A 19,191-nucleotide genomic window follows, 5' to 3' on the forward strand; every position below is an offset into this window, starting at 1 on the left:
TCCTTTCCTTTTCCGTCCGGTCCAACACAAAAGATTTTCAAATATGATTAAAATGAATAAAGTTTGGCATCGATTACAAAATGGTTTTTTTCAGACATACCTCTGGTTTGTCAGAGGATTCATAATCCCTGTTGTTAAAATAAAATATGTCCAACACAAGAGGCCTTCAGCTCTCATCTGTCTGCCTAGCTGTTGGACAGGACAAGTAAAAAATAAAATAAATAAATAAAAAGGTGGTGGATGACAAACCAAATCCAAACCAAACCCAAACGAGACGAGATGTTGTGATTCCCTCCATCCAAATTTAGATTACACCTGAGATGACAGATAAAAATGCATTAAAACACAAATTCACTTTAATTGGAAGTAATTAGCTCCTTTTTAATCTAGCATTTGAGTCATTAGTTTTTGAATTTTACAAAAGCTAATTAAACAAGTCCAGCTGTAATCCTCCTAGAAGATAAGTGTTTTCATTTACCTGAAGAAAGTTGTACTCCTCTTTTCTGCCCGCCTCCCTAATGACCCCATTTTCTCTGAACTATGACTCTAAGGTGTCCACTTAAGCAGCTTTTTGATCTAAATAATGTTATTAATCAGCGTCTGGAGAGAAGAAGAAGGAATAAGCTTTATAACAAGAGGGCTATACTCAACACGCCACTTTCTCCTCCTCTCACCTCCTGCCGTGCACTCTCACCCTGCTGCCTTCCTCCAGATGCCTGTTTTCCTCTCATTGGCTGTAATGTTTTCCATGTTTGAAATTGCCCCTGGAAGAACTGGTTATGAGGCAAAATAAAGGAACAAATATCAAACTCCTGTGGCCAAACTTTCATTTCAACAGCTCAGAAGCATTTTAAATGGTTTTACAAGTGTTGAATTAAAAATTTGTCTTTAAGGCCGAATCCAAATTTTTCCCCTTCCCCTCCAATTGTAGGGGCATTTAAAGGGGTAGGATTGTCCGTAAAAAAATTTTTAAAGGATAACTCTCACTGCAGAGGGATGCCGAACCCTACCCCGCGAGGATGTTCCATGTTACGGTGTGCCGCTGAGAAGCGCTTTTCTAGTGTAGGACTATCTAGTCTAATCTAATTGATATGCGTTTTGTGATGATCATTTATGAATCCTCTGTGTTTTGAAGATGAAAACTTTGATGGTTTATAAAAAATAATAATTAAAAAACGTTTTTTTTTGCAAATAATTAACAAACACACACTGGTGGGTGCAGAGACTTTCTACAGAGAAATTTCTTGGGCATTCGATTTTGGAATTGTAGATTCAGACAGCACTACAAAATGGCGAACACACTATATAGTGCACTATGTAGTGAGTAGTGAAGGAATACGGACATAGCCACTAATTTTCCATAGCACTCCGTTTGGAGGGCTAAATGCAGGGGTAGGGAGAAGCCGTAGGAGAAGAATTTGGCTTCGGCCCTAAACTCCAACCAATTGAGTATAAAAGTGAAGGGTCATTGGTATGCTCGTAACCCTTGTGCTATCCTAGGCACTTCAACAAAAATTATCTAACAGAACCAACTTTCTGCTTAGTCCTGATCTAGTCAGGGCACAGAAACAACATTGCCGCAGATCTGAGCGAAAGTGGCGCAAGCCAAAACTCCAAGTTCATTATGGAATGTATAAGGGGGAGTTGAACTCTTACAACCAGATCTTATGCAGAACAAGGGAAAGGTACTTCTCTGAAATCATTGGAAGTTGCAGCAGCAACTCTCGAGTCCTCTTCACAACAGTAAACAGATTAACTAACCCTCCAACCCAGCTACCAATAGAACTGGTTTGCACACAAATGTAATGAGTTTGCTGTATTTTTTAATGACAAGGTACAGGGCATTAAAAAAGCCATCAACTCCACAACACATATAACTATCCAACGGCCACCTACTCACTCTAAGCTGACTCACTTTATACCTGTCACTGACCAGACTGTCCAAGAGACCATCACCCGTCTGAGCTCGTCTACATGCTGCCTCGATGTGTTACCCATTAGATTTCGAAAGTCTTTCCTGAACAGTGTGTTGCCATCAATTACTCAAAAAGTTAACATGTCTGTTCAATCTGGAATACTTCCCGTGGGCTTAATAACTGCACTCATTAAACCCCTCCTGAAGAAGAGCGGTCTTGATCCCACTGTACTGAATAATTACAGACCTATCTCTAATCTGCCATTTTTAGGAAAAGTCCTTGAAAAAGTTGTCTACCAACAGCTCACTGATTTTCTCTTATTAAACAATTCATTTGATGTTTTCCAGTCAGGCTTTAGACCCCATCATAGCACAGAAACTGCTCTTATCAAGGTAACCAACGACATCCGCCTGAACAATGATGATGGCAAAGTCTCTGTCTTAATCCTGCTAGACCTGAGCGCTGCCTTTGATACTGTTGATCATGGGATCCTTTTGCACAGACTCCAAGACTGGGTTGGCATCTCTGGATCTGCCCTAAGTTGGCTCAAGTCTTAACTAGAAGACAGGAAATATTTTGTTGAAATTGGGAGTTGTGTCTCAGACTACATGGCCTTGACTTGTGGTGTGCCCCAGGGATCGATCCTGGGACCCCTTCAGTTCAACCTCTACATACTGCCACAAGGGCAGTTAATACACAGTAATAACATATCTTATCACAACTATGCAGAGGATACTCAGATGTATGTGTCACTGACAACAGGTGAATATGGGCCGGTGGATTCACTCAGCCACTGCCTCCAACAGATCAGTGCGTGCATGCAGAACAACTTTCTCCAGCTAAACTCAAACAAGACCGAAGTTATTATTTTTGGCCCACAGAAACAAAGAGAAAGTGTCAGCAGCTACCTTCATTCTCTATCTTTTAAACCCTCAAATCAAGTCAGAAATCTAGGGGTAATCATGGACTCTGACCTGAACTTTAACAGCCATATCAAGTCAGTAACATCAGCGGCATTTTACCATCTGAAAAACATTGCCAAAATCAAAAACATAATGTCAAAGCCAGACCTGGAGATACTTATTCATGCATTTGTCTCTAGTAGGTTAGACTACTGTAACAGCCTGCTCACCGGCCTCTCCAAACGAGCTGTAAAACAGCTTCAGTACATCCAGAATGCTGCTGCTCGAGTCCTGACCAAAAGGCAAGGCAAGGCAAGTTTATTTTTTGTATAGCACAATTCGTACACAAAGTAATTCAAGGTGCTTCACAAAACAGAAAAATGCATCAAAATCGCAATACATCATAGAAATAATCAACGTAAAATTTACTTTAAATGAAAAGAAAAAATATGAAAATTGATTTAAAAATAAAGGAAGGAAAGGAAAGAAAAGTTTCCAACTGTGGTCGAGCCTGGTCGGGCCATGTTTACAACACCCCGTGTGGGCCCCCTTTTTCCCCGGGGTGCCCCCCTCCTGGGCGGGGGCGGCGGGCCCCTGCCTTGCTCCTCCCTGGACCAACCGTGGGCCGGGTGGGTGGCTACCTGGAGTGCGGAGCGGGTCTCCCTTGGGGGGTCCTGGCTCGTACCTGGGGTTGGGGCGGGGGGATGCCCAGAACTCCAGGGTGGTGATGGGGTGCTCGTCTGGGGCTGTGGGCACCCCTATTGTTAAAGTAAAATATGTCCAACACAAGAGGCCCTGAGCTCTCATCTGCCTGCCCAGCTGTTGGACAGGACAAGTTAAAAAAGAAAAAAAACAAAAAACAAAAGTTCAGATAGGACCTTTCAGTCATATACACGGCTAAACAGAAATGTTTTAAGTCTAGATTTGAACATGAACACAGAAGAGGCCTGTCTTACGACTTCAGGGAGGCTGTTCCAGATTTTAGCTGCAGAATATTGGAACGCTGATTCCCCTTGTTCAGTTCTGACTGTGGGAATCAACAGGAGGCCGGTCCCTGAGGTCTTCAGAGTACGAGATGGTGCATATGGCACTAACATTTCAGAGATGTACTTTGGTGCTCGGCCATGGAGAGACTTGTACACAAGCAGAGCTGCTTTGAAGTCTATTCTTTGAGGTACAGGGAGCCAGTGCAAAGACCTGAGCACAGGACTAATGTGATCATACTTCCTGGTTCTGGTCAGGACTCGAGCAGCAGCATTCTGGATGTACTGAAGCTGTTTTACAGCTCGTTTGGAGAGGCCGGTGAGCAGGCCGTTACAGTGGTCTAACCTACTGGAGACAAATGCATGAATAAGTATCTCCAGGTCTGGCTTTGACATTATGTTTTTGATTTTAGCAATGTTTTTCAGATGGTAAAATGCCGCTGATGTTTCTGACTTGATATGGCTGTTAAAGTTCAGGTCAGAGTCCATGATTACCTCTAGATTTCTGACTTGATTTGAGGGTTTAAGAGACAGAGAATGAAGGTAGCTGCTGACACTTTCTCTTTGTTTCTGTGGGCCAAAAATAATAACTTCGGTCTTGTTTGAGTTTAGCTGGAGAAAGTTGTTCTGCATCCACGCACTGATCTGTTGGAGGCAGTGTGCTTTTGTTAAAGTCCCACTCCGATCATCATTTGATCTTTTTTTCTCAAAGCATTTACAGTGGGGGTTTTTTATGTTTTTCTAAGCCAAAATTTAAAAAAAAAGATTTTTAGAACATATTTTCTGCAGAGCAACAGTATGTCATTACTGTCAGGTGCGGGGGTTGATGAAGGACCCAAAATGCATAGACAGGACGCAGTCAGTTCCAAGGGCAAGGGGTTTGTTAGATAAACAAGCAGGGAAACCAAAAAAACCAACTGCCTGGGTTAAAAGGAAAACAGGGAAGCAGACGATGTAGACCAGCACAGAGGAAGGCATTGACAGAACATATAAACAAACCAGACTGATAATAATATAAGATCAGGGGAGAAGTAAATCTCCAAACTAACGCATGCAGGAAACCTTCAAAATAAAACAGGAAGCAAAAACCAAAGCAAGAAACCCTAATCATGACAATTACAAATTAACCTGAGTTGTAAGCGGTACCATTGGCATGGAGCAATCCCACTCCCGTTACCCATCATCCATCTGTTTACATGCTCTCCCACTAGCTTACAGTCCATCACATCCCTAAGCTAACATTAGCGGTGTAACAAAAATGGTGAGCAATATTGGAGCTATCCAGCCGTACAGTTTTAAGCCAGATGCCAGCTGATGCATTAGAATGTAGTGGGGTAGGGAGCTTGTGGCCCACCCGATGCACTCTGTCAGAAATAAGCTCTTTTTCAAAGGGCTTTTTTTTCATCTGTGATTTGAATAAAGAAATACTCAGAAATGGGATTTTTGAGCTTAATCTTCTTTAAATATGTCCTCCATCATCAGAAAAATTCCACAAGAACATTGTAAATACACAAAAAACAGCATTTCCAATTGAGTGTTTCCAAAGAAAACCATAAACATTTCAGTCAAGATTTATTTCCATATCTCTTTTAGTCTGGCATGAGGCTCCGTTCAGATCCATAAAACAAAGTTCTCCATAGAAAACCTTTTGGTATTCGGAGCTCACAGGTGGAAGCCGGGGAGGAGGATGGGGTGACGAACGCAGAGCTCGCGGAAATGGGAAGAAGGATTGGACCGCACCTGGAACTTAAGTAAGACGCTGAACAGGTGAGTTGATTAGACTGAACCGCCCGCTGGGAGGAGAAACCAGGTAAACGATCGAGATGCCTGCCTGAAATACTCTCAGGGTCGTTCATTTTTTAAACTGTTTTTGTTCTGCTAATTTTTCTTGACTCTGTTTAGTTCAAATTTATGGGTTTTAAACTAATCAGCACCTGATGATCCATCTTTAATAATTGTACTTCAGTAACTTCAGAAAAGCTGTATACATGTGTTTTTTCACAAAAAATTACTGCAATACACAGAGAGTTGATTTATTTTAAATAAAGTCCTTGTTAATTTTTTGAGAAGATAAATCTTGAATGAGCAAAAACTGCCAGATTTTGCGTGAACACATATTGATTGTCTCTAGCCTATAAAAACAGAATCCAAGGTTGTGCAAGACTTTGTCATTTCTATCCTCACTAACCCTTTCATTTTTCTTCAGCTGTAAACTGCTTTAAAAGGTTCCAAACTTGGACTGAAAACATATTTAAACAATCTTGTCATGACTGACTAGGCTAGACAGACCCAGATGCTGGAACCCAAAAGGATGACAGGAGGTGAGTTATGGTAAGTAGTGGGTTTATTGGTTCAGCCGGTGATGTTGTCTTGATACGGCAGGGAGGCGACGTGGCTGGAGGGGTCCGTGGATCCGAGACAAGACGAGGACAGGAGACGCAGCTCGAGGAACCGACCGTGGCTTGAGAGTTGACGTGGAATGCAGTAGTGCTCCACTGCAGGAGGTGAGTGTGGATGGAAACTGCTCGGCACGTCCGCTTGACCGCTCACTCGTGGACTAGGGTTTTCCTGGAACAGGACAAAGAGGCGTGAGGCGAGAAGTAGAGGGTACTCAAACATGGATCACATGAGGCTAGAACATGCACCATTAGAGGCAACGAACTCGCGTTGAATACTGGTCCTGGAGCTCCTTATGAAGGTCTGGCAGGCTGATGAGATGAGTGGCGGCAGCTGCAGAGAATTAGGCCAAGCAGAGAGGGGAGGGGGGAGGAACCTGACAGAGGCACCGTGACAAATCTGCCTTTAAAGAATATAATCTGTAGTTACAGCAGCGTTGATGCGTTCAAATCTGTAAATCCTTGGCATGCCTGGATTTTTGTAATTCAGTTAGACTTTAAGCAGCTGAGCGCAATCATCTGACTCAGATAAATATGGAGTTCATCCAAGGACACTTGTCCACCTTGACAGGCTCTCACAACCCAACAAATCACTGTCCTACTAGGCAAAAACCCCTCCTGTTATTGTTTTGCTGAAGTGACCTTGAACCTTTCTATGCTAAAACAATTCAAACTTCTCCAAAATCTTGTTTTTCATCTGTTTTACAGCAGAGGAGCCCTCCGGGAGCCCAACATCCCAGATCATCTTTTATGTTTTCTGGGTTAAAAAGAGCAAGTTAGCTGTTGTTTCCCCTCTTTCAGGTTTCCTTCATTGTTTTTAGTATCACCGTTCCAGCCTCTGTGGGCCCAGTTAAACCATCTGTGCCAGAGTCATGGCATCTCAAAGTTCAGTTTGTCTGATCACTTTGTTCTTGAGCCTTTTGCAGGAACGTACAGCCAAACTTTCACTCACTTCACCTTTTGCATTTTAACTCCGCCCACCCCCACAGCCTCACTCATTCTCACATGAGCCCGCCCACAATCACTGAAAAGGTAAAATGATTCGTTAGAATTTTACAGCAATACAGAATCAAATACAAGTGATTGACTGAAAAGGAATCACCAAAATAAAGCACCGTAACCTGAGCTTTTATACAGTAACCATGATACTGTACACATCTGTATCAGTAGACATTCCTCGTAAGCTGTTTAAATATCATAACCAGACTTAGTTAGCTCACCAGCAACAATAAACTTGCTTACAGTTTAAAGTGGCACCACAATAAGGCAAGTAAAAATTCTTTTGTATGCTGAAAGAAGTGAAAAAAACTCGTAAATTTACGACTTTAAATCTCATAATTTTACTTCTTTTTTTTTGGTTGCCCTAAAACTTCATCGTAGATCTTGGATTTGGCCCTGCAGAACATTTTTGTGAGCTATTTTCAACTGTGTATTGTCTCAATGATTCCCCAAATTTGTGTGTTGAAGGCCATTCTTCTGAGTAATGCCATGCACCAGCCCTCTCATCTTCACCTCTCTGTTCTTCTCCCTCTTCATCGTCAGCTGATCATCTCTTTCTCTCTATCGTTATCATCTTCATCATCTGAACCTCTCCCCTCGTTCTTGTCTGTTGTGACTGACTTGTCTTGTTTGTCTGCACTTGTTTTCCCAAAATTTACTGGCTTTGCCCTGAACGTCCACCATAGGACCAACCTGTTTCTTTCCTCCATCTGTCCTTAATCTTTCTCTCCTCTCGTCTTTCTCTCCATCCTCACAGCTATATGATCTTGTGCGTTCGCCATTTTGTAGTGCATTCCCAATTAACAATACCAAAATCGAGAGCCCTAAAAATTTCCCAGAAGTCTCTGTAAAAAACCTGTATGCTTTGATGCTCACTGGATTGGAGAATAAAGACCACGATGCATTGCGTTTGAATAATTTTTGCAGAGGGAAAAATGTGTTTAAAAGTATTCTTTTTATAGAACAACACAAGCAATATTCTGATTTGCATCGATTTGAATTAAGAAATAATTGAAAATAAAGTGTTGAGCTTAATTTTCTTTATATATGTCCTCCATCATGAGAAAAATGCCCCAAAAACATGTTAAAAACACAATTTTCATTTGAATGGGTTTTTAATCGACTTCATGACCCATTTCAAGTAACCTATGTCTTATTTTTACCCCAACATCAACTTTTTAGAACTCTACTTTAAAACAGTCTGAAGTTAGCGTTTGATTTTACCAGATGAGGTTCAAATGACAAATTACTTGCTGATTCTAACTGTATGCCTTTTACTGTAACCTTGTTGTTTTATGATCTTTCAGCTGTGACGGTTTGTTGCTGTTTGTTCACATTTAAATTTCAGCACTGCGCGCCGTGGAATTAATGCCTCACTGGCATATAAATCTCACAGCTGTTTTCTCAGTAGGATAAAAACAAAGATGAGGATTTTGACAGCGACAGTGATTTTACAGTGTTAACCTGGAAAACTGTTTCTTTACACAAATTCCTTTATTAATTTATTTTCAAAATAACTGCACGTGAGCGGCATGATCCATTTAAAATGCCACATTTGTTATAACTGAATTTTCCCCAAAACTTATTTTTTCTGGCTCATGTTTGTCATCCTGCAAGCCTTTCTATCTCCAGACCTAAGATGGGAAAAGTTTGGTCACAGACAGGAGATTAGCTGAAGTCCTGCGAAGCAAGTGAGCAGCAGAGCTGCTTTTATTGCTTCTGGAACCATCTAAAGTCACAGCCTGTGAACTCTCAGTGCCTCCAGCTGCAGCTGATAACAGCATCAAGCCAGGTGGATGTGCATACCAGGACAACTGAGGTGTTAATATCCATCTTAGGATGCTGCCTCCTCTTGTTGCTTCAGAGACAAAAAAAGCAGACTCCTGGCTGCCTGGGTGAGTCAACACTGTCAGTCTGACGGCTCTCTGATAGAATCCAGAGGAGACCGGACTCTTCCAAATGTTTATCAGTGGCGAGCAGCAGCACAATTACACCACAAACTACAATGGAAATGATTGCTGGAAACAGCTTTTCTAGTTATTTACATAAGTTGGAGTGAAAGCCTGTCTGTCTCTTTTCTAGTTTTCTCTGTACAACCCTGCAGCATCTGGGCCTTATCCTCAGCTCCACAGCTAAACCTGTTAACTTGAATTATGTGCAACTTAAGGATTTCCTCACATTAATTCACACTGTTGTGATTTCCAGGAGTGTTGTGTTGCTCTCTGGCAAGTTTCAGCTAAACAGAGATTAGTGACGGAAACATGAAGAAAACCTTGCCCTTTCTCTGCAAAGCAGCTCAGCTGACTTTAATGCCTCCTGTCTGTGCAGTGGAACCAGTTTTGTCCTCATCAATGTTTTTACAGCAGCCTTCTGCTCTTCTGTTTGAAGGTTAAGAAAAATTTACAAATTACCAGGAAAACAAAACAGGAAGCAACTGCTGACAAACAGGCAGAGGTAAGAGGACTTTATAACTGCAGAGCTGATTAACAAGGAGGAAAATAGCAAAACAGATGAAAATAAAACAGGAAGCTATGAGGTCACTGCAAAGAGGGCCAGATTTAGCAAAGTGAACATGTGTGAGGGAAACCATTCTTTGAACCCTTATAATAACATTTAGAGGGCCTACGCCATGCAAAAATTAGTTTTTTTGAGCTTTTAAATGAATTATAATGTTAATTCCTCGCAACAAACAACCCCAAAGTGGTATTTGGATCCATCAACGCATTTCTGAGTATTCCTATAAAACCCTGCTCTGAGTACCAGTCCCTCCCAAAACCACGAAAACGAGCGTTTTCTCACAATCATACATATGAAAGTGAGGAACAGCTAGGAAGAAAGTGTTAAAAATCCCCTTTTTTAATTAAACATTTTGATTACACTTTATATTAAGATTCCTTAACAAGCTTTGTTAACACATTAAAAAGCCTTATATTCAAATTTTAGGGTGTTAATAAGACATTTATTAGTAAAATAAGTCTAATAAGGTTTATTAAATTACTTAGTTAACACATTTAGAAGCATTATTATTGGATTGCTAATAATGCATTTATTGGAATTATAGATGCCTAACAAATAGCCGGTTTAGCTCGTGCTGGTTTGCGGCGGCTTCCGTCCGTGAAACCAGGGTTCGACTACGGGCTGCTCCCTGTTCCCTTCTCTACTTCTGTGCCGGTCCCAAGCCCGGTTCGAGAGGGTTGCGCCAGGAAGGGCATCCGGCGTAAAACGTTGCCAAGTTTACCATGCGACTTGTTCGCTGTGGCGACCCCTGATGGGAAAAGCCAAAAGAGGAAGAAGAAGATAGATGCCTAACAAATGTGTCAGTGTTAATAAGATTTATTAACAACTTTTGTTAACAAATTAAGAAGTATTATTATTGTTTGGGGTTCTAGTAAGACATTTATTAGCAGTATAGATGTCTCACACAAGCCTAAGTGTTCATAAGCTTAATACGTTTTATTATTTAACTTAACAAATTAATAGGCTTTATTAATTTGAAAGGTGCTAGTAAGATATTTATTAGCATTATAGATGTCTTGCAAATACCTGAAAGTGTTAATAAGATTTATTAACATCTTAAGTCAGACCATTGTCTTCAAAATCCATATTACTAAACTGCTTATGAGTTTAACAAATGTATTAATTATCTTTGTTAACAGTTTATTAATTGTTTTGCAGCACCTCATCTAAAGTGTGGACAGTTTTTACCACAAACAACCACAAAGCATAAAGCTTGTAAAAAGGAATTTTATAACATTAAAACAGACTAAACATACAAAAATCTTTCTGTAAAAGAAATATAATGATTTAATTCAGACAAATTTAAAAAAATAATAACTAAACATAGAGACCGGTGTTGGATGACTCTAACATCATAGCTAATAAGGATAAAGTATTAGCATCTATCCCGAGTGAAACATTCATAGCAAATTCCATCACCAGGAGACAGTTTGCTGGATTCAATGCCAACTGCATTCAACCACTGTTGCCTTGCTTCCAAGTCCACTAGAAATTTGCACAAACCAGTAATTTCTGACGACCGAAGGCAATAAACCTACGAGCCATGCTAAAGCTAACACACTAATGACCGACTGGTACAGAATCAAAGATGGGCGGGGTTTTTTGTCACCTGTGTGAAACCGTCAGAAAGTCTAAGAGGCCATTCAATTGGCCGAAAGCGGTCACGACTGTTTTGCTGATGAGTTTGATTGACAGATTCATTACCCAATGGTAAATTAGTTAACCTGCCCATCTTTGATTCTGTACCGGTCGGTCGTTAGGATGTTAGCTTTAGCATGGCTCTTGTAGGTTTATTGCTTTTGGTCTTCAAAAATGAGTAATGTCCAAACACCCTCCCCACCAAGGGACCCTGCCTCCAGTGTGACTCCACTGGTGTGTGAATGTGCATGAATGATCCCGGTGATGGTCAGAGGGGCCGTAGGCGCGAACTGGCAGCCACACCTCTGTCAGTCTGCCTCAGGGCAGCTGTGGCTACATCAGTAGCTTACCATCACCAAGTATGAATGAGGAGTGACTGAATAATGGACACAATGTAAGCGCTTTGAGTGACTTGAAAAGCGCAGATACATCCAATCCATTATTATTATTATTAAAAGGACATCTGCTGCTTGCTGGACGTGATGCCCAAGCGCCCCCCCTACCAAGGGTCCTACATGTCTAATGTGCAATTAAAACCAAGAGGGGGGGGGGGGGGTTCCCATACAACAACCAGGGGAGGGAGACCGAGGCAGCCGACCAGCCGGGGCAACCACCGATTGCCTCAGTGGAGACCCCAAACCTCCAAGGTCCCGTACTGATAGTGGACCCTCCCCCTCCCCCAGGCAACCCCCCCCCCCCAACATGGCAGACCAGACCGACCGCCCACCCCCCTTGACCCCGTGGGCGTTGCCCGGAGTGACCACAGACTTTAGGGGAGTTGCCCCACCCCGCCCCGGAGCCAGAGAGGGAGCGATCCCAGCCTCAGATGCAGATGGGAGCCCATCCAGTGCAGGCAGAACCCCCAGGGGAGGACCCCCCGCCAGCCCCCCCAGCAGAGGCAAAAAGACCACCCACCAAGCCAGCCCAGACACCCACACGATCCCCCAAACCACACCCCCCTTCCCAGGCTGGAGAACCCCATGGCACCCCCGCCTGCCCCACCCAGGTACCGCCTGCCCCACCCAGGTACTTAGCAATACAAAGAGAGAAAATGATAGATTATAATCCTCCTTCTATATCAATGGCACTCATGTCACCAAGCACGTAAAGTGACGGTGAAGCCATGATTGAAACCTTAAGCCAGACTGATAAATCGGCACATACCTGCTGCCAGAGAGCCTGGACAGGTGTGCAGAACCACAGTGCGTGCATGTAGCTGTCGGGTAGATTACTATCACAGTGCTCACAAATGTCTGAGTTACTGAGACCCATCTTGAACATCCTCTGTCCAGTGTGGTAAATTCTGTGAAGAGTTTTGAAATGGATTATCTGCAAGTTTGGACTTTTTGTAAGTTTAACCCTTGTGCTATCTTAGATGACCCCACCCTTACACTGACATGTTTTCCCCACCATGACAAAGGTGGATAAAGGTGGAAAGATTTCATGTAAACCATGGACACCAGTGAAGATCACAAATCATTGAAGAAAAAAGGTTCAGCGCACTGTCTAGTGGGTCTTGATGACCCAACTCCCAATGGTAAGTGCCTAGGATAGCACAAGGGTTGCAGGTGTTTAGACAAAGTTCTGACCAGAAGCCTTGAACTGAGCTGATGCTCAAATCTGCATCCCATTTTGTTATCGGGATTGAAATATTATTATCTAGAATTCATAAGATTTTATATATTTTGGAGAGAGTTTTATTCATTGAAAAATTAATCAGAGAGATAACTGATTCTGGTAGTTCTAGGTCATTGTCTTTGTATTTAAACTGTTTATTAATTATAGATTTAAATTGTTGATTTTGTAAGAAGTTATTTATTCCATGTTTGTCTTGAAGTTCCTGGGATGTTATGAATATTCTGTCAATAATTAAATGCTCTAGTAGTGTTACGCCCCCTGCTTGCCAAGCTGGGAAGTGTAACATTTTTTATTTATAAGGATGTCTGGGTTGTTCCAGATGGGTGTCATTTTGCACAGTAAAAGTGAGGATTTTGACACTTTAACCCTTGTGCTATCTTAGATGACCCCACCCTTCCATTGACGTGTTCTCCCTACCATGACAAAGGTGGATAAAGGTGGAAAGATTTCATGTAATCCAGGGACACCAGTGAAGATCACAAATCATTGAAGAAAAAAGGTTCAGAGCACTGTCTAGTGGGTCTAGATGACCCAACTCCAAATGTTAAAGTGCCTAGGATAGCACAAGGGTTACCCGTGGCTACCTTGCCCATGAGGGACGGAGGCAGAATGACCCAGCGGGTTAGATCATCCTGTATGATTTTCAGTAATGGGGTGTGGTTTAGCTGCACCAGTTCTGATAATTTGGGGGAAAAATAAATACCTAGATATTTTATTTTGCCTGATTTGATTGGTAGAGAGTGTCTTGGCTCTGAATTACTGTTCAGTGGTAATAAAAAACTGATTTATTCCAATTAATTGAATAGTCTGAGATGGAGGAGAATTAATTGATATTTGCCATTGCTTGGTTTACAGAACGGGAATTATTTAAAAAAATAGTGTGTCGTCTGCATAAAGACTGATTTTACGATGGCTGTGTTTGGTTTTTATTCCTTTAATGCTCTCATTCTGTCTTACTGCTGCCGCTAGAGGCTCAATAAATATAGCAAAAAGAGAAGGACCTCATTCATTTTTTTAACAGTATCGCTCGCAGTGATGTCATACTCTTGAGGGGTGTTGTTCACTATGCCCAATTTTCATTTCCACTGAGTACTAGGTGTGTGCAAATTTTGTTGAGTTTTCGATCATGTGGGGGGAGCAATTTTTGCTCAAATGCGCAGAAATGTTTTTACGACTGCAAAAACAACATGGTCCTTGTCAGTTACTACTGTTGCAGGCCATAATAAAATCAGCACAGGTAAGATTTCTCATTAGTTAGTTGGTTGTTTTTACTCCATGAATTTACTCCTGAGGTCAAGCTTTCTTTGGTTTCCATGGTGATCTGGGAACTATTGTTAAAACATAAAAACTCATCATAACCACTAAAAATCATCTCAAAGAAGTGTCAGTAAATTGAAGAAAATCAATTTACCAAAAAAAGTAAAGACATTTTTGTAGGAAAAAGGACTGTTTCTTACATCACAAGACATGAAATTCTACCACGGCTTAAAGAAGATAAAGGCAGCTTTTGTGCACGAGCCAAGAAATGAAAGGAAGGCGTGTTCTCCACTGAAGCTTGTTGACACCAGACAACTCCAAATGTGGAACTTGTTGGAGGTAATCGGGCAGGACGATGAAGCTCAGAACAGACACGCTGCTGAAACGTAAGCGAGCGTGCCAAATCAGGACGTTTGTTGAACAGCCATCCAGCAGATCGCAGTTATTCACCCAAGCATGCAGATGCTGCATTTCTGTGAAGATCTTAAGGCGGAGCTGCAGACAGCGAGTTCAAAGAAAAGCAACACAACAACTCCAGCTGAAATTGAATTTAGAAGGACCTGCTTTTTTGTGCATCACACTTCTGCACAGACAGGGAGGAAGACAAATTTCTGCACTGATTCTTGACACTATATGCTAATGTTCCATTATTTTCCTCCATTTGTCCTTGATGGAGACAGCTGCTGCCTCAGGCGTATTTGTAGATTAACAACACTAAAAAACACCGTCCGTTGATCTTACTGACTTTTGGCACTTATCCGTGTCGCTAGCACAACCAATTTATTATCTAAAGCATAACGGTTAGCTCAAAAAGAGCAGCTGCTTCCTCTGTTTTTAACACCATTTCTTGTTTTTTTTAGCATAAAATGCTGCATTTAGGCAGTCATCCATCCCTCTGCTGCTTTCAGGCCTGAATTTCTGCCATCAGAGAAAAAGATGAGATTACAGCAAGAGAAAAAGATAATGTGAAAAATGTAAAATCTGCTACCAGAGAGGGATACCTCAGGGGCGGAGATGTGAGAGGAGGAAGCACAGTTTCAACTCTTCCAGCAGAATGAATTTCCTTTCTTAAAGCCTTCAGGTTTCTGCAAGACAGTAATACAAATAAATTACACACTGAAGCTTATCCTGTGTCCTTTGCTAAAGAATTTTATACTTACAGTATAAAAAGAGGCAACAAAAAAACAGAAAAAAAAAGAGAAAAGTTTTTTTTCATGATACAAATTTCACAGGATTAACTTAACCTTTAGTTTGCAAATGAAAATGCATGAAGTCCCTATTCAACTGTAAACAAGAAGGATATCTGTAATTTAAAAAAATATAATTTTTACAAATCAGTAGTAAAAGCTTGACATCACTACAAAAAGTAGAAACCGTCTAAATCTATGAAGTCAAATCGGGGTCATAACTGTTTCCATGCTACAGGGGCACACTGAAAAAAGTAAACCATTGCTGTCATCAGTTTGATGCGTTTCTACTCATTGCATTAATATAAAAATTTTAATTTACTCTCTTGAACTCAATTCTTATAAGTTATGCAATGTGTCTTTGTTTTTTTTTTACTTTACTTTAATGTAAATGATAACAGGGTACCAAAGTAAAATTTTTTCGTTTTGTGAAAGCACAATTATTAGGTTGAGTTTGATGTGCGCATGCGCACTAAATGAAATGCAAATTTGGCGGGCCGTATTTCTGCCATAATCTGAACTGCTTCTCAGAGCGACAACTCGACAAGTAAGGTAAAACAACATCAACAAAAATCATTGTATATTAATTAGTTCAGTCGTTTTCTCCTTGTACATTTAAACGAGGATTTCCTTCACTGCCTGGACACAATTTTCAGACGACGTTAGTCGGTCCCCAACCCCCAGCAGCAGTAAGTTTGTTTGGAAAAGAGGAACTAACCGCCGCCAGGAGACCGACAGCAGCAGCTTAAAGGTAAGTTCTTACCTCTAATAAGACAAAAGCACTAATTTAAATACAGTCGGCAGTTTTCGAAGCTTGCATTGGTTTGAGTTTTCCCCAAGAATTTTAAGCTTTTACACTTTCTGCTGCAAATTCAACTTTAGCTGCTGTGCAGTTAAGCTAGTGCAGTTAAGCTAGTGCAGTTAAGCTAACATTTAGCACTAACAGTGAGGCTCTCATGCCGTATTTTGCGACTGGTGAATTTATTTTAATAAGGAGTACAAATTGATGCAACACTGCTATCAAACACTGTTTGTGGTGTATTTGCTGTCGAATGTTATTTACTACAGGAAAACATCTATGAGCCGTGTTACGTTATGTTACACTGGATATTTTATTGAATTTAACAGGGACAACTGCTCTCCCCGAACCGACCGTTCACGCATGCGTGAATATTACGTCACTTGACAGAGTATGTCGTCGGAGGTTAATAATAATAAACCTATTAAATTTTTTATAATGATTGAACAAAAAAAGAGTTTATGGGATACGGCAGCAGGATCCTTAACACTCAACACAGACACATTTTTAATGTCAAAAGCGGCTGGAGGAGCTTGTGACACTTCCCAGTTTTTCCCTGTTGTCAACATTCAAAAAATAAAAATAATCAGAGAGAATGGCTCCAAACTGTGTGGCTGTCATTATCGTGTATGATCATTGAGATTTCCACTGTCTGTAATCATCTGTAATGACTATTTTTATTTATTTTTTCATAAAGACACTCTTCGGTTTCTGCTCTGCATCCAGTCTGGAAGCCTTTGACTAACTTTTGGTAAGTTTTTTTTTTGTTTTGTACAACCTATGCAATTGTGATGAAGGCCCAATCATAACATTGCTCTCCCTACACCCTAAACACCTGTTTGTTTTCCGCAGTTACTCATCAACGTGGAATTGTAAAGACTGTGCCCATACTTATTCAAGACGATCTGAACTCCTAAAACATTACAAACTGGACCATCATCATCCATGTTCTCTGATTTCATTTTCAGATAAATGCAGACTTCTTGAGAGTTACAACAATTACTTTGGAGGCAAAGTTTTTTGCACAGTTGGACAAACACTCCACCAAACTTCTAGAGGTCATCAGGAGCAATGGAGGGCGTGTGAAAGAGCAGACCACCAACATCTTAGAAGTTCTGGATGAAGGGTCTGTATGACATGAGTGGTCCATAGAGCAGTTGGGTGGTTAGGTGAACTTTTAACTAATGACAAGCTTTCTTTTCAGATTGTTGACATTACCATCAGAGGAGAAGCCATCCTAAAATCTCTGATGATCTACTTGGTGAATCTTTTGAGCACCTCATTAAAGAACACCAGGTAAGGTTATCCACCTCTCAACTATGACACTCTTTTATGATGTAGGAAATGGAACATGGCACTGTATGGGTTAAGATCACTGCCAACAAGAAACATATTCATAAAGATAAAGTTGTGCACAAATACTAAGACTTTGTGCACAACTTTGCCAAAAAAAAATGAATACAACATTTAGTTTGCATTTTACATTTCTGTTTTAAATTTTCTTTGCTTTGAATACAACTTTTGCTTAACGTTAACAGTCAAAAATATGTTATGGGGTCACAGGCATATGTATCTAATCCCGAAACATTGATAAAGTAAAGTGAGCATACACATTGAGGCTTATTTATTTAACTAAAACAAAATTATACCTTTTAGAGCAACGCGCCAGTTGTCATATGTTAATTTTTTTTATGTCTGCAGAACGGTCTGGACAGTGATGCTCCGCAGATTGAAACCATGGCGATCTTTCTCACTGGGAGAGAGGATCTTCTCCGTCCACCAACAGACATCAAGATAGTGATGGATGAAAAAAGTTTTCAGACTGAACAGCCAGCTTTAAGTTAGTGTCAATTAATGTTTTTTTTCCCCTCACTTAAGTGTATTAGTATTGGGAAACAGTTTTGATGTTTATACATCTTAAAGATGTCATGTTTGTAAATTTGGATGTGGATATGTTCATGGAACAATAAATATTGTTTACATGAAGAAATGTGTTCTGAGTCTGTGTACATCAATATATAATTCTAAAGCTTAATTCAGTTAATTAGATTGTGAACCTGACATTTTTATCTGAGACAACTTTAAAAAGTAAATTGCTCAAAGATTAAAAAATGGATTATATCAAGTCGTTTTTTTCAGGTTAGATAAAGTAGAACATTTCCAATGAGTAAAAAACAGAACTTATTTATTTTGATTTAGAGAAACTCAAAATAATTGCTTTTCTTCACCTCACAGAATCAGTTTAACCGAAATAAAAAAAATAGGTTAGGCTAAATTATTCATTTACATTGATACAATGCAAATATATTAGGTGTGACAGATTACTTCAATTTTTTTAAGTTAAACCACTGTTATATTTTTTTCAGTGCAGCAAGAAAAGACGGTTAAGAGACAGGGGTAACTTGTTTAAGGATTTGGAACGGACAGACATACCTGGGACTGAGGTCCTTGCTCTAGCACCTTAACCAACGATCTTGGGTGGACAACCAGACCCACTGTCCGGGAGCCAGACTGGGACCGTCTCAACGATGACAATCAGGTTGTTATGTGGTTCTGCGAACAGCATGATGGAGTTGAGCATCCCACGTCTCTTCACAACGACGAAACCAGTCATCTACAGCCGGCAGTTCGGATGGAGTTTCACACCAGAGAAAAAGGAAGGTTGAACACCTAATATGCGTTGGCAAGGGGACAAACCCGTGGATGCCTTCTTTCGGGAGTTTTTTGTGTACTCTGCCCAAACCAGGAAACGACTCCAGTAAGTCCGCAGGAACCTGATGAGTTCCTGATTGAGCTGTTCCACCTGATCGTTGGATTGAGGATGGTACACAATGAACACAAAACTCAGAAGATGGCTCGATCTGCTGGTCTGAGGGAGAGACGGACGTCTGATTTCTGATAATTAATATTTCAGCTTAAATTTTTCAAGTTGTTTTATTTAGGTTTCATATAGTTATGG

General features: G+C 40.7%; 1 long non-coding RNA gene across 2 annotated transcripts; it reads left to right on the plus strand.

Moving 5' to 3' along the window:
- Positions 1-15,807: 15,807 nt before the first annotated feature.
- Positions 15,808-18,218, plus strand: LOC111949138. 2 transcript variants are annotated; one of them, XR_002875206.1, is made up of 6 exons: positions 15,808-15,985; positions 16,090-16,184; positions 16,930-16,983; positions 17,201-17,358; positions 17,437-17,528; positions 17,934-18,218. It is a non-coding gene; the product is annotated as an uncharacterized LOC111949138 (long non-coding RNA). The 2 variants fall into 2 exon arrangements; XR_002875205.1 differs by having other exon boundaries at positions 15,816-16,184.
- The last annotated feature ends 973 nt before the right edge of the window (positions 18,219-19,191 follow it).

The sequence above is a fragment of the Oryzias latipes genome, chromosome 17, assembly GCF_002234675.1.
Source record: "Oryzias latipes chromosome 17, ASM223467v1".
NCBI classification, from domain to species: Eukaryota; Metazoa; Chordata; class Actinopteri; order Beloniformes; family Adrianichthyidae; genus Oryzias; species Oryzias latipes.